This window comes from Semicossyphus pulcher, unplaced genomic scaffold, assembly GCF_022749685.1.
Source record: "Semicossyphus pulcher isolate SPU_LCO1_2020_fin unplaced genomic scaffold, fSemPul1.0.p SCAF_11, whole genome shotgun sequence".
NCBI classification, from domain to species: Eukaryota; Metazoa; Chordata; class Actinopteri; order Labriformes; family Labridae; genus Semicossyphus; species Semicossyphus pulcher.
In genome coordinates, this window is record NW_027211615.1 from 2,890,001 (window position 1) to 2,900,000 (window position 10,000).

General features: G+C 46.3%; 33 non-coding genes across 33 annotated transcripts in view; all 33 read right to left on the reverse strand.

Annotated features, from left to right (window-relative positions):
- Nucleotides 1-8: 8 nt before the first annotated feature.
- LOC138585667 (5S ribosomal RNA) lies at nt 9-127 on the reverse strand. The gene has a single exon (XR_011305787.1). It is a non-coding gene; the product is annotated as a 5S ribosomal RNA (ribosomal RNA).
- Nucleotides 128-309: 182 nt separating this feature from the next.
- On the reverse strand, nt 310-428 carry LOC138585668 (5S ribosomal RNA). The gene has a single exon (XR_011305788.1). It is a non-coding gene; the product is annotated as a 5S ribosomal RNA (ribosomal RNA).
- A 182-nt stretch (nt 429-610) lies between these two features.
- On the reverse strand, nt 611-729 carry LOC138585669 (5S ribosomal RNA). Its single transcript, XR_011305789.1, has one exon. It is a non-coding gene; the product is annotated as a 5S ribosomal RNA (ribosomal RNA).
- Nucleotides 730-911: 182 nt separating this feature from the next.
- LOC138587114 (5S ribosomal RNA) lies at nt 912-1,030 on the reverse strand. Its single transcript, XR_011307158.1, has one exon. It is a non-coding gene; the product is annotated as a 5S ribosomal RNA (ribosomal RNA).
- Nucleotides 1,031-1,212: 182 nt separating this feature from the next.
- On the reverse strand, nt 1,213-1,331 carry LOC138587099 (5S ribosomal RNA). Its single transcript, XR_011307144.1, has one exon. It is a non-coding gene; the product is annotated as a 5S ribosomal RNA (ribosomal RNA).
- A 182-nt stretch (nt 1,332-1,513) lies between these two features.
- LOC138586722 (5S ribosomal RNA) lies at nt 1,514-1,632 on the reverse strand. Its single transcript, XR_011306785.1, has one exon. It is a non-coding gene; the product is annotated as a 5S ribosomal RNA (ribosomal RNA).
- Nucleotides 1,633-1,814: 182 nt separating this feature from the next.
- On the reverse strand, nt 1,815-1,933 carry LOC138586391 (5S ribosomal RNA). Its single transcript, XR_011306472.1, has one exon. It is a non-coding gene; the product is annotated as a 5S ribosomal RNA (ribosomal RNA).
- A 215-nt stretch (nt 1,934-2,148) lies between these two features.
- LOC138587043 (5S ribosomal RNA) lies at nt 2,149-2,267 on the reverse strand. The gene has a single exon (XR_011307090.1). It is a non-coding gene; the product is annotated as a 5S ribosomal RNA (ribosomal RNA).
- A 182-nt stretch (nt 2,268-2,449) lies between these two features.
- Nucleotides 2,450-2,568, reverse strand: LOC138586430 (5S ribosomal RNA). The gene has a single exon (XR_011306507.1). It is a non-coding gene; the product is annotated as a 5S ribosomal RNA (ribosomal RNA).
- A 249-nt stretch (nt 2,569-2,817) lies between these two features.
- On the reverse strand, nt 2,818-2,936 carry LOC138586724 (5S ribosomal RNA). Its single transcript, XR_011306786.1, has one exon. It is a non-coding gene; the product is annotated as a 5S ribosomal RNA (ribosomal RNA).
- A 182-nt stretch (nt 2,937-3,118) lies between these two features.
- Nucleotides 3,119-3,237, reverse strand: LOC138586392 (5S ribosomal RNA). The gene has a single exon (XR_011306473.1). It is a non-coding gene; the product is annotated as a 5S ribosomal RNA (ribosomal RNA).
- A 215-nt stretch (nt 3,238-3,452) lies between these two features.
- Nucleotides 3,453-3,571, reverse strand: LOC138587044 (5S ribosomal RNA). The gene has a single exon (XR_011307091.1). It is a non-coding gene; the product is annotated as a 5S ribosomal RNA (ribosomal RNA).
- A 182-nt stretch (nt 3,572-3,753) lies between these two features.
- Nucleotides 3,754-3,872, reverse strand: LOC138587009 (5S ribosomal RNA). Its single transcript, XR_011307058.1, has one exon. It is a non-coding gene; the product is annotated as a 5S ribosomal RNA (ribosomal RNA).
- A 249-nt stretch (nt 3,873-4,121) lies between these two features.
- LOC138585670 (5S ribosomal RNA) lies at nt 4,122-4,240 on the reverse strand. Its single transcript, XR_011305790.1, has one exon. It is a non-coding gene; the product is annotated as a 5S ribosomal RNA (ribosomal RNA).
- Nucleotides 4,241-4,422: 182 nt separating this feature from the next.
- On the reverse strand, nt 4,423-4,541 carry LOC138585671 (5S ribosomal RNA). Its single transcript, XR_011305791.1, has one exon. It is a non-coding gene; the product is annotated as a 5S ribosomal RNA (ribosomal RNA).
- Nucleotides 4,542-4,723: 182 nt separating this feature from the next.
- Nucleotides 4,724-4,842, reverse strand: LOC138585672 (5S ribosomal RNA). Its single transcript, XR_011305792.1, has one exon. It is a non-coding gene; the product is annotated as a 5S ribosomal RNA (ribosomal RNA).
- Nucleotides 4,843-5,024: 182 nt separating this feature from the next.
- LOC138585673 (5S ribosomal RNA) lies at nt 5,025-5,143 on the reverse strand. Its single transcript, XR_011305793.1, has one exon. It is a non-coding gene; the product is annotated as a 5S ribosomal RNA (ribosomal RNA).
- A 182-nt stretch (nt 5,144-5,325) lies between these two features.
- Nucleotides 5,326-5,444, reverse strand: LOC138587581 (5S ribosomal RNA). Its single transcript, XR_011307576.1, has one exon. It is a non-coding gene; the product is annotated as a 5S ribosomal RNA (ribosomal RNA).
- A 182-nt stretch (nt 5,445-5,626) lies between these two features.
- LOC138585675 (5S ribosomal RNA) lies at nt 5,627-5,745 on the reverse strand. Its single transcript, XR_011305795.1, has one exon. It is a non-coding gene; the product is annotated as a 5S ribosomal RNA (ribosomal RNA).
- Nucleotides 5,746-5,927: 182 nt separating this feature from the next.
- On the reverse strand, nt 5,928-6,046 carry LOC138585676 (5S ribosomal RNA). Its single transcript, XR_011305796.1, has one exon. It is a non-coding gene; the product is annotated as a 5S ribosomal RNA (ribosomal RNA).
- Nucleotides 6,047-6,261: 215 nt separating this feature from the next.
- On the reverse strand, nt 6,262-6,380 carry LOC138585677 (5S ribosomal RNA). The gene has a single exon (XR_011305797.1). It is a non-coding gene; the product is annotated as a 5S ribosomal RNA (ribosomal RNA).
- Nucleotides 6,381-6,595: 215 nt separating this feature from the next.
- On the reverse strand, nt 6,596-6,714 carry LOC138586625 (5S ribosomal RNA). The gene has a single exon (XR_011306691.1). It is a non-coding gene; the product is annotated as a 5S ribosomal RNA (ribosomal RNA).
- A 69-nt stretch (nt 6,715-6,783) lies between these two features.
- On the reverse strand, nt 6,784-6,902 carry LOC138586687 (5S ribosomal RNA). Its single transcript, XR_011306751.1, has one exon. It is a non-coding gene; the product is annotated as a 5S ribosomal RNA (ribosomal RNA).
- Nucleotides 6,903-7,084: 182 nt separating this feature from the next.
- On the reverse strand, nt 7,085-7,203 carry LOC138585686 (5S ribosomal RNA). Its single transcript, XR_011305805.1, has one exon. It is a non-coding gene; the product is annotated as a 5S ribosomal RNA (ribosomal RNA).
- Nucleotides 7,204-7,385: 182 nt separating this feature from the next.
- LOC138585678 (5S ribosomal RNA) lies at nt 7,386-7,504 on the reverse strand. The gene has a single exon (XR_011305798.1). It is a non-coding gene; the product is annotated as a 5S ribosomal RNA (ribosomal RNA).
- Nucleotides 7,505-7,686: 182 nt separating this feature from the next.
- LOC138586324 (5S ribosomal RNA) lies at nt 7,687-7,805 on the reverse strand. Its single transcript, XR_011306408.1, has one exon. It is a non-coding gene; the product is annotated as a 5S ribosomal RNA (ribosomal RNA).
- Nucleotides 7,806-7,987: 182 nt separating this feature from the next.
- Nucleotides 7,988-8,106, reverse strand: LOC138585679 (5S ribosomal RNA). Its single transcript, XR_011305799.1, has one exon. It is a non-coding gene; the product is annotated as a 5S ribosomal RNA (ribosomal RNA).
- Nucleotides 8,107-8,321: 215 nt separating this feature from the next.
- LOC138585680 (5S ribosomal RNA) lies at nt 8,322-8,440 on the reverse strand. The gene has a single exon (XR_011305800.1). It is a non-coding gene; the product is annotated as a 5S ribosomal RNA (ribosomal RNA).
- Nucleotides 8,441-8,655: 215 nt separating this feature from the next.
- LOC138585682 (5S ribosomal RNA) lies at nt 8,656-8,774 on the reverse strand. The gene has a single exon (XR_011305801.1). It is a non-coding gene; the product is annotated as a 5S ribosomal RNA (ribosomal RNA).
- Nucleotides 8,775-8,956: 182 nt separating this feature from the next.
- On the reverse strand, nt 8,957-9,075 carry LOC138585683 (5S ribosomal RNA). Its single transcript, XR_011305802.1, has one exon. It is a non-coding gene; the product is annotated as a 5S ribosomal RNA (ribosomal RNA).
- A 182-nt stretch (nt 9,076-9,257) lies between these two features.
- LOC138586365 (5S ribosomal RNA) lies at nt 9,258-9,376 on the reverse strand. Its single transcript, XR_011306447.1, has one exon. It is a non-coding gene; the product is annotated as a 5S ribosomal RNA (ribosomal RNA).
- Nucleotides 9,377-9,625: 249 nt separating this feature from the next.
- LOC138585684 (5S ribosomal RNA) lies at nt 9,626-9,744 on the reverse strand. The gene has a single exon (XR_011305803.1). It is a non-coding gene; the product is annotated as a 5S ribosomal RNA (ribosomal RNA).
- A 182-nt stretch (nt 9,745-9,926) lies between these two features.
- Nucleotides 9,927-10,000, reverse strand: part of LOC138585685 (5S ribosomal RNA) — a 119-nt gene continuing 45 nt past the window's right edge. The window contains exon 1 of the ribosomal RNA XR_011305804.1: nt 9,927-10,000. This exon is cut by the window's right edge and continues 45 nt beyond it. This is a non-coding gene — a ribosomal RNA (5S ribosomal RNA).

Here is a 10,000-nt window from a genome sequence, read left to right on the forward strand (position 1 = left end):
AATGAAAAAGCTTACAGCACCTGGTATTCCCAGGCGGTCTCCCATCCAAGTACTAACCAGGCCCGACCCTGCTTAGCTTCCGAGATCGGACGAGATCGGGCGTGTTCAGGGTGGTATGGCCGTAAGCGACAGTTGTGTGTTCAATCGGGCCTTTTAAAAATGCATTTGGGCACTTTTTAATCTCTTCATATGTTACTGTGTTTTTTTTCTAGGATGAATTCAATGCATTCTTGCACATGAGTGTCTGATCCAACTTTTTCAAGGCCTGCAGCATCAGCACCTCTCCTGTCCATCACAGAAAAATGAAAAAGCTTACAGCACCTGGTATTCCCAGGCGGTCTCCCATCCAAGTACTAACCAGGCCCGACCCTGCTTAGCTTCCGAGATCGGACGAGATCGGGCGTGTTCAGGGTGGTATGGCCGTAAGCGACAGTTGTGTGTTCAATCGGGCCTTTTAAAAATGCATTTGGGCACTTTTTAATCTCTTCATATGTTACTGTGTTTTTTTTCTAGGATGAATTCAATGCATTCTTGCACATGAGTGTCTGATCAAACTTTTTCAAGGCCTGCAGCATCAGCACCTCTCCTGTCCATCACAGAAAAATGAAAAAGCTTACAGCACCTGGTATTCCCAGGCGGTCTCCCATCCAAGTACTAACCAGGCCCGACCCTGCTTAGCTTCCGAGATCGGACGAGATCGGGCGTGTTCAGGGTGGTATGGCCGTAAGCGACAGTTGTGTGTTCAATCGGGCCTTTTAAAAATGCATTTGGGCACTTTTTAATCTCTTCATATGTTACTGTGTTTTTTTTCTAGGATGAATTCAATGCATTCTTGCACATGAGTGTCTGATCAAACTTTTTCAAGGCCTGCAGCATCAGCACCTCTCCTGTCCATCACAGAAAAGTGAAAAAGCTTACAGCACCTGGTATTCCTAGGCAGTCTCCCATCCAAGTACTAACCAGGCCCGACCCTGCTTAGCTTCCGAGATCGGACGAGATCGGGCGTGTTCAGGGTGGTATGGCCGTAAGCGACAGTTGTGTGTTCAATCAGGCCTTTTAAAAATGCATTTGGGCACTTTTTAATCTCTTCATATGTTACTGTGTTTTTTTTCCAGGATGAATTCAATGCATTCTTGCACATGAGTGTCTGATCAAACTATTTCAAGGCCTGCAGCATCAGCACCTCTCCTGTCCATCACAGAAAAATGAAAAAGCTTACAGCACCTGGTATTCCCAGGCGGTCTCCCATCCAAGTACTAACCAGGCCCGACCCTGCTTAGCAACCGAGATCGGACGAGATCGGGCGTGTTCAGGGTGGTATGGCCGTAAGCGACAGTTGTGTGTTCAATCGGGCCTTTTAAAAATGCATTTGGGCACTTTTTAATCTCTTCATATGTTACTGTGTTTTTTTTCTATGATGAATTCAATGCATTCTTGCACATGAGTGTCTGATCCAACTTTTTCAAGGCCTGCAGCATCAGCACCTCTCCTGTCCATCACAGAAAAATGAAAAAGCTTACAGCACCTGGTATTCCCAGGCGGTCTCCCATCCAAGTACTAACCAGGCCCGACCCTGCTTAGCTTCCGAGATCGGACGAGATCGGGCGTGTTCAGGGTGGTATGGCCGAAAGCGACAGTTGTGTGTTCAATCGGGCCTTTTAAAAATGCATTTGGGCACTTTTTAATCTCTTCATATGTTACTGTGTTTTTTTTCTAGGATGAATTCAATGCATTCTTGCACATGAGTGTCTGATCAAACTTTTTCAAGGCCTGCAGCATCAGCACCTCTCCTGTCCATCACAGAAAAATGAAAAAGCTTACAGCACCTGGTATTCCCAGGCGGTCTCCCATCCAAGTACTAACCAGGCCCGACCCTGCTTAGCTTCCGAGATCGGACGTGATCGGGCGTGTTCAGGGTGGTATGGCCGTAAGCGACACTTGTGTGTTCAATCGGGCCTTTTAAAGACGTGGCATGGTGCAGCAAGAATGTGGCTGTATTTTTAACGTTGTTTATAGTTTTCGTCAAAAATTTTGTCATGGTTTTTTTCTATGATGAATTCAATGCATTCTTGCACATGAGTGTCTGATCAAACTTTTTCAAGGCCTGCAGCATCAGCACCTCTCCTGTCCATCACAGAAAAATGAAAAAGCTTACAGCACCTGGTATTCCCAGGCGGTCTCCCATCCAAGTACTAACCAGGCCCGACCCTGCTGAGCTTCCGAGATCGGACGAGATCGGGCGTGTTCAGGGTGGTATGGCCGTAAGCGACAGTTGTGTGTTCAATCGGGCCTTTTAAAAATGCATTTGGGCTTTTTTTAATCTCTTCATATGTTACTGTGTTTTTTTTCTAGGATGAATTCAATGCATTCTTGCACATGAGTGTCTGATCAAACTTTTTAAAGGCCTGCAGCATCAGCACCTCTCCTGTCCATCACAGAAAAATGAAAAAGCTTACAGCACCTGGTATTCCCAGGCGGTCTCCCATCCAAGTACTAACCAGGCCCGACCCTGCTTAGCTTCCGAGATCGGACGAGATCGGGCGTGTTCAGGGTGGTATGGCCGTAAACGACAGTTGTGTGTTCAATCGGGCCTTTTAAAGACGTGGCATGGTGCAGCAAGAATGTGATGGGGCATCTGCCCCACCACATTCTTGAATTTGGCTGTATTTTTAACGTTGTTTATAGTTTTCGTCAAAAATTTTGTCATGGTTTTTTTCTATGATGAATTCAATGCATTCTTGCACATGAGTGTCTGATCCAACTTTTTCAAGGCCTGCAGCATCAGCACCTCTCCTGTCCATCACAGAAAAATGAAAAAGCTTACAGCACCTGGTATTCCCAGGCGGTCTCCCATCCAAGTACTAACCAGGCCCGACCCTGCTTAGCTTCCGAGATCGGACGAGATCGGGCGTGTTCAGGGTGGTATGGCCGAAAGCGACAGTTGTGTGTTCAATCGGGCCTTTTAAAAATGCATTTGGGCACTTTTTAATCTCTTCATATGTTACTGTGTTTTTTTTCTAGGATGAATTCAATGCATTCTTGCACATGAGTGTCTGATCAAACTTTTTCAAGGCCTGCAGCATCAGCACCTCTCCTGTCCATCACAGAAAAATGAAAAAGCTTACAGCACCTGGTATTCCCAGGCGGTCTCCCATCCAAGTACTAACCAGGCCCGACCCTGCTTAGCTTCCGAGATCGGACGTGATCGGGCGTGTTCAGGGTGGTATGGCCGTAAGCGACACTTGTGTGTTCAATCGGGCCTTTTAAAGACGTGGCATGGTGCAGCAAGAATGTGGCTGTATTTTTAACGTTGTTTATAGTTTTCGTCAAAAATTTTGTCATGGTTTTTTTCTATGATGAATTCAATGCATTCTTGCACATGAGTGTCTGATCAAACTTTTTCAAGGCCTGCAGCATCAGCACCTCTCCTGTCCATCACAGAAAAATGAAAAAGCTTACAGCACCTGGTATTCCCAGGCGGTCTCCCATCCAAGTACTAACCAGGCCCGACCCTGCTGAGCTTCCGAGATCGGACGAGATCGGGCGTGTTCAGGGTGGTATGGCCGTAAGCGACAGTTGTGTGTTCAATCGGGCCTTTTAAAAATGCATTTGGGCTTTTTTTAATCTCTTCATATGTTACTGTGTTTTTTTTCTAGGATGAATTCAATGCATTCTTGCACATGAGTGTCTGATCAAACTTTTTAAAGGCCTGCAGCATCAGCACCTCTCCTGTCCATCACAGAAAAATGAAAAAGCTTACAGCACCTGGTATTCCCAGGCGGTCTCCCGTCCAAGTACTAACCAGGCCCGACCCTGCTTAGCTTCCGAGATCGGACGAGATCGGGCGTGTTCAGGGTGGTATGGCCGTAAACGACAGTTGTGTGTTCAATCGGGCCTTTTAAAGACGTGGCATGGTGCAGCAAGAATGTGATGGGGCATCTGCCCCACCACATTCTTGAATTTGGCTGTATTTTTAACGTTGTTTATAGTTTTCGTCAAAAATTTTGTCATGGTTTTTTTCTATGATGAATTCAATGCATTCTTGCACATGAGTGTCTGATCAAACTTTTTCAAGGCCTGCAGCATCAGCACCTCTCCTGTCCATCACAGAAAAATGAAAAAGCTTACAGCACCTGGTATTCCCAGGCGGTCTCCCATCCAAGTACTAACCAGGCCCGACCCTGCTTAGCTTCCGAGATCGGACGAGATCGGGCGTGTTCAGGGTGGTATGGCCGTAAGCGACAGTTGTGTGTTCAATCGGGCCTTTTAAAAATGCATTTGGGCACTTTTTAATCTCTTCATATGTTACTGTGTTTTTTTTCTAGGATGAATTCAATGCATTCTTGCACATGAGTGTCTGATCAAACTTTTTCAAGGCCTGCAGCATCAGCACCTCTCCTGTCCATCACAGAAAAATGAAAAAGCTTACAGCACCTGGTATTCCCAGGCGGTCTCCCATCCAAGTACTAACCAGGCCCGACCCTGCTTAGCTTCCGAGATCGGACGAGATCGGGCGTGTTCAGGGTGGTATGGCCGTAAGCGACAGTTGTGTGTTCAATCGGGCCTTTTAAAAATGCATTTGGGCACTTTTTAATCTCTTCATATGTTACTGTGTTTTTTTTCTAGGATGAATTCAATGCATTCTTGCACATGAGTGTCTGATCAAACTTTTTCAAGGCCTGCAGCATCAGCACCTCTCCTGTCCATCACAGAAAAATGAAAAAGCTTACAGCACCTGGTATTCCCAGGCGGTCTCCCATCCAAGTACTAACCAGGCCCGACCCTGCTTAGCTTCCGAGATCGGACGAGATCGGGCGTGTTCAGGGTGGTATGGCCGTAAGCGACAGTTGTGTGTTCAATCGGGCCTTTTAAAAATGCATTTGGGCACTTTTTAATCTCTTCATATGTTACTGTGTTTTTTTTCTAGGATGAATTCAATGCATTCTTGCACATGAGTGTCTGATCCAACTTTTTCAAGGCCTGCAGCATCAGCACCTCTCCTGTCCATCACAGAAAAATGAAAAAGCTTACAGCACCTGGTATTCCCAGGCGGTCTCCCATCCAAGTACTAACCAGGCCCGACCCTGCTTAGCTTCCGAGATCGGACGAGATCGGGCGTGTTCAGGGTGGTATGGCCGTAAGCGACAGTTGTGTGTTCAATCAGGCCTTTTAAAAATGCATTTGGGCACTTTTTAATCTCTTCATTTGTTACTGTGTTTTTTTTCTAGGATGAATTCAATGCATTCTTGCACATGAGTGTCTGATCAAACTTTTTCAAGGCCTGCAGCATCAGCACCTCTCCTGTCCATCACAGAAAAATGAAAGAGCTTACAGCACCTGGTATTCCCAGGCGGTCTCCCATCCAAGTACTAACCAGGCCCAACCCTGCTTAGCTTCCGAGATCGGACGAGATCGGGCGTGTTCAGGGTGGTATGGCCGTAAGCGACAGTTGTGTGTTCAATCGGGCCTTTTAAAAATGCATTTGGGCACTTTTTAATCTCTTCATATGTTACTGTGTTTTTTTTCTAGGATGAATTCAATGCATTCTTGCACATGAGTGTCTGATCAAACTTTTTCAAGGCCTGCAGCATCAGCACCTCTCCTGTCCATCATAGAAAAATGAAAAAGCTTACAGCACCTGGTATTCCCAGGCGGTCTCCCATCCAAGTACTAACCAGGCCCGACCCTGCTTAGCTTCCGAGATCGGACGAGATCGGGCGTGTTCAGGGTGGTATGGCCGTAAGCGACAGTTGTGTGTTCAATCGGGCCTTTTAAAAATGCATTTGGGCACTTTTTAATCTCTTCATATGTTACTGTGTTGTTTTTCTAGGATGAATTCAATGCATTCTTGCACATGAGTGTCTGCTCAAACTTTTTCAAGGCCTGCAGCATCAGCACCTCTCCTGTCCATCACAGAAAAATGAAAAAGCTTACAGCACCTGGTATTCCCAGGCGGTCTCCCATCCAAGTACTAACCAGGCCCGACCCTGCTTAGCTTCCGAGATCGGACGAGATCGGGCGTGTTCAGGGTGGTATGGCCGTAAGCGACAGTTGTGTGTTCAATCGGGCCTTTTAAAGACGTGGCATGGTGCAGCAAGAATGTGGCTGTATTTTTAACGTTGTTTATAGTTTTCGTCAAAGATTTTGTCATGGTTTTTTTCTATGATGAATTCAATGCATTCTTGCACATGAGTGTCTGATCAAACTTTTTCAAGGCCTGCAGCATCAGCACCTCTCCTGTCCATCACAGAAAAATGAAAAAGCTTACAGCACCTGGTATTCCCAGGCGGTCTCCCATCCAAGTACTAACCAGGCCCGACCCTGCTTAGCTTCCGAGATCGGACGAGATCGGGCGTGTTCAGGGTGGTATGGCCGTAAGCGACAGTTGTGTGTTCAATCGGGCCTTTTAAAGACGTGGCATGGTGCAGCAAGAATGTGGCTGTATTTTTAACGTTGTTTATAGTTTTCGTCAAAGATTTTGTCATGGTTTTTTTCTAGGACGAATTCAATGCATTCTTGCACATGAGTGTCTGATCAAACTTTTTCAAGGCCTGCAGCATCAGCACCTCTCCTGTCCATCACAGAAAAATGAAAAAGCTTACAGCACCTGGTATTCCCAGGCGGTCTCCCATCCAAGTACTAACCAGGCCCGACCCTGCTTAGCTTCCGAGATCGGACGAGATCGGGCGTGTTCAGGGTGGTATGGCCGTAAGTGAAAGTTGTGTGTTCGATCGGGCCTTTTAAAGACGTGGCATGGTGCAGCAAGAATGTGGTGGGGCATCTGTCTTACAGCACCTGGTATTCCCAGGCGGTCTCCCATCCAAGTACTAACCAGGCCCGACCCTGCTTAGCTTCCGAGATCGGACGAGATCGGGCGTGTTCAGGGTGGTATGGCCGTAAGCGACAGTTGTGTGTTCAATCGGGCCTTTTAAAAATGCATTTGGGCACTTTTTAATCTCTTCATATGTTACTGTGTTTTTTTTCTAGGATGAATTCAATGCATTCTTGCACATGAGTGTCTGATCAAACTTTTTCAAGGCCTGCAGCATCAGCACCTCTTCTGTCCATCACAGAAAAATGAAAAAACTTACAGCACCTGGTATTCCCAGGCGGTCTCCCATCCAAGTACTAACCAGGCCCAACCCTGCTTAGCTTCCGAGATCGGATGAGATCGGGCGTGTTCAGGGTGGTATGGCCGTAAGCGACAGTTGTGTGTTCAATCAGGCCTTTTAAAAATGCATTTGGGCACTTTTTAATCTCTTCATATGTTACTGTGTTTTTTTTCCAGGATGAATTCAATGCATTCTTGCATATGAGTGTCTGATCAAACTTTTTCAAGGCCTGCAGCATCAGCACCTCTCCTGTCCATCACAGAAAAATGAAAAAGCTTACAGCACCTGGTATTCCCAGGCGGTCTCCCATCCAAGTACTAACCAGGCCCGACCCTGCTTAGCTTCCGAGATCGGACGAGATCGGGCGTGTTCAGGGTGGTATGGCCGTAAGCGACAGTTGTGTGTTCAATCGGGCCTTTTAAAAATGCATTTGGGCACTTTTTAATCTCTTCATATGTTACTGTGTTTTTTTTCTAGGATCAATTCAATGCATTCTTGCACATGAGTGTCTGATCAAACTTTTTCAAGGCCTGCAGCATCAGCACCTCTCCTGTCCATCATAGAAAAATGAAAAAGCTTACAGCACCTGGTATTCCCAGGCGGTCTCCCATCCAAGTACTAACCAGGCCCGACCCTGCTTAGCTTCCGAGATCGGACGAGATCGGGCGTGTTCAGGGTGGTATGGCTGTAAGCGACAGTTGTGTGTTCAATCGGGCCTTTTAAAAATGCATTTGGGCACTTTTTAATCTCTTCATATGTTACTGTGTTTTTTTTCTAGGATGAATTCAATGCATTCTTGCACATGAGTGTCTGCTCAAACTTTTTCAAGGCCTGCAGCATCAGCACCTCTCCTGTCCATCACAGAAAAATGAAAAAGCTTACAGCACCTGGTATTCCCAGGCGGTCTCCCATCCAAGTACTAACCAGGCCCGACCCTGCTTAGCTTCCGAGATCGGACGAGATCGGGCGTGTTCAGGGTGGTATGGCCGTAAGCGACAGTTGTGTGTTCAATCGGGCCTTTTAAAGACGTGGCATGGTGCAGCAAGAATGTGGCTGTATTTTTAACGTTGTTTATAGTTTTCGTCAAAGATTTTGTCATGGTTTTTTTCTATGATGAATTCAATGCATTCTTGCACATGAGTGTCTGATCAAACTTTTTCAAGGCCTGCAGCATAAGCACCTCTCCTGTCCATCACAGAAAAATGAAAAAGCTTACAGCACCTGGTATTCCCAGGCGGTCTCCCATCCAAGTACTAACCAGGCCCGACCCTGCTTAGCTTCCGAGATCGGACGAGATCGGGCGTGTTCAGGGTGGTATGGCCGTAAGCGACAGTTGTGTGTTCAATCGGGCCTTTTAAAGACGTGGCATGGTGCAGCAAGAATGTGGCTGTATTTTTAACGTTGTTTATAGTTTTCGTCAAAGATTTTGTCATGGTTCTTTTCTATGATGAATTCAATGCATTCTTGCACATGAGTGTCTGATCAAACTTTTTCAAGGCCTGCAGCATCAGCACCTCTCCTGTCCATCACAGAAAAATGAAAAAGCTTACAGCACCTGGTATTCCCAGGCGGTCTCCCATCCAAGTACTAACCAGGCCCGACCCTGCTTAGCTTCCGAGATCGGACGAGATCGGGCGTGTTCAGGGTGGTATGGCCGTAAGCGACAGTTGTGTGTTCAATCGGGCCTTTTAAAAATGCATTTGGGCACTTTTTAATCTCTTCATATGTTACTGTGTTTTTTTTCTAGGATGAATTCAATGCATTCTTGCACATGAGTGTCTGATCAAACTTTTTCAAGGCCTGCAGCATCAGCACCTCTCCTGTCCATCACAGAAAAATGAAAAAGCTTACAGCACCTGGTATTCCCAGGCGGTCTCCCATCCAAGTACTAACCAGGCCCGACCCTGCTTAGCTTCCGAGATCGGACGAGATCGGGCGTGTTCAGGGTGGTATGGCCGTAAGCGACAGTTGTGTGTTCAATCGGGCCTTTTAAAAATGCATTTGGGCACTTTTTAATCTCTTCATATGTTACTGTGTTTTTTTTCTAGGATGAATTCAATGCATTCTTGCACATGAGTGTCTGATCAAACTTTTTCAAGGCCTGCAGCATCAGCACCTCTCCTGTCCATCACAGAAAAATGAAAAAGCTTACAGCACCTGGTATTCCCAGGCGGTCTCCCATCCAAGTACTAACCAGGCCCGACCCTGCTTAGCTTCCGAGATCAGACGAGATCGGGCGTGTTCAGGGTGGTATGGCCGTAAGCGACAGTTGTGTGTTCAATCGGGCCTTTTAAAGACGTGGCATGGTGCAGCAAGAATGCGGTGGGGCATCTGCCCCACCACATTCTTGAATTTGGCTGTATTTTTAACGTTGTTTATAGTTTTCGTCAAAGATTTTGTCATGGTTTTTTTCTATGATGAATTCAATGCATTCTTGCACATGAGTGTCTGATCAAACTTTTTCAAGGCCTGCAGCATCAGCACCTCTCCTGTCCATCACAGAAAAATGAAAAAGCTTACAGCACCTGGTATTCCCAGGCGGTCTCCCATCCAAGTACTAACCAGGCCCGACCCTGCTTAGCTTCCGAGATCGGACGAGATCGGGCGTGTTCAGGGTGGTATGGCCGTAAGCGACAGTTGTGTGTTCAATCGGGCCTTTTAAAAATGCATTTGGGCACTTTTTAATCTCTTCATATGTTACTGTGTTTTTTTTCTAGGATGAATTCAATGCATTCTTGCACATGAGTGTCTGATCAAACTTTTTCAAGGCCTGCAGCATCAGCACCTCTACTGTCCATCACAGAAAAATGAAAAAGCTTACAGCACCTGGTATTCCCAGGCGGTCTCCCATCCAAGTACTAACCAGGCCCGACCCTGCTTAGCTTCCG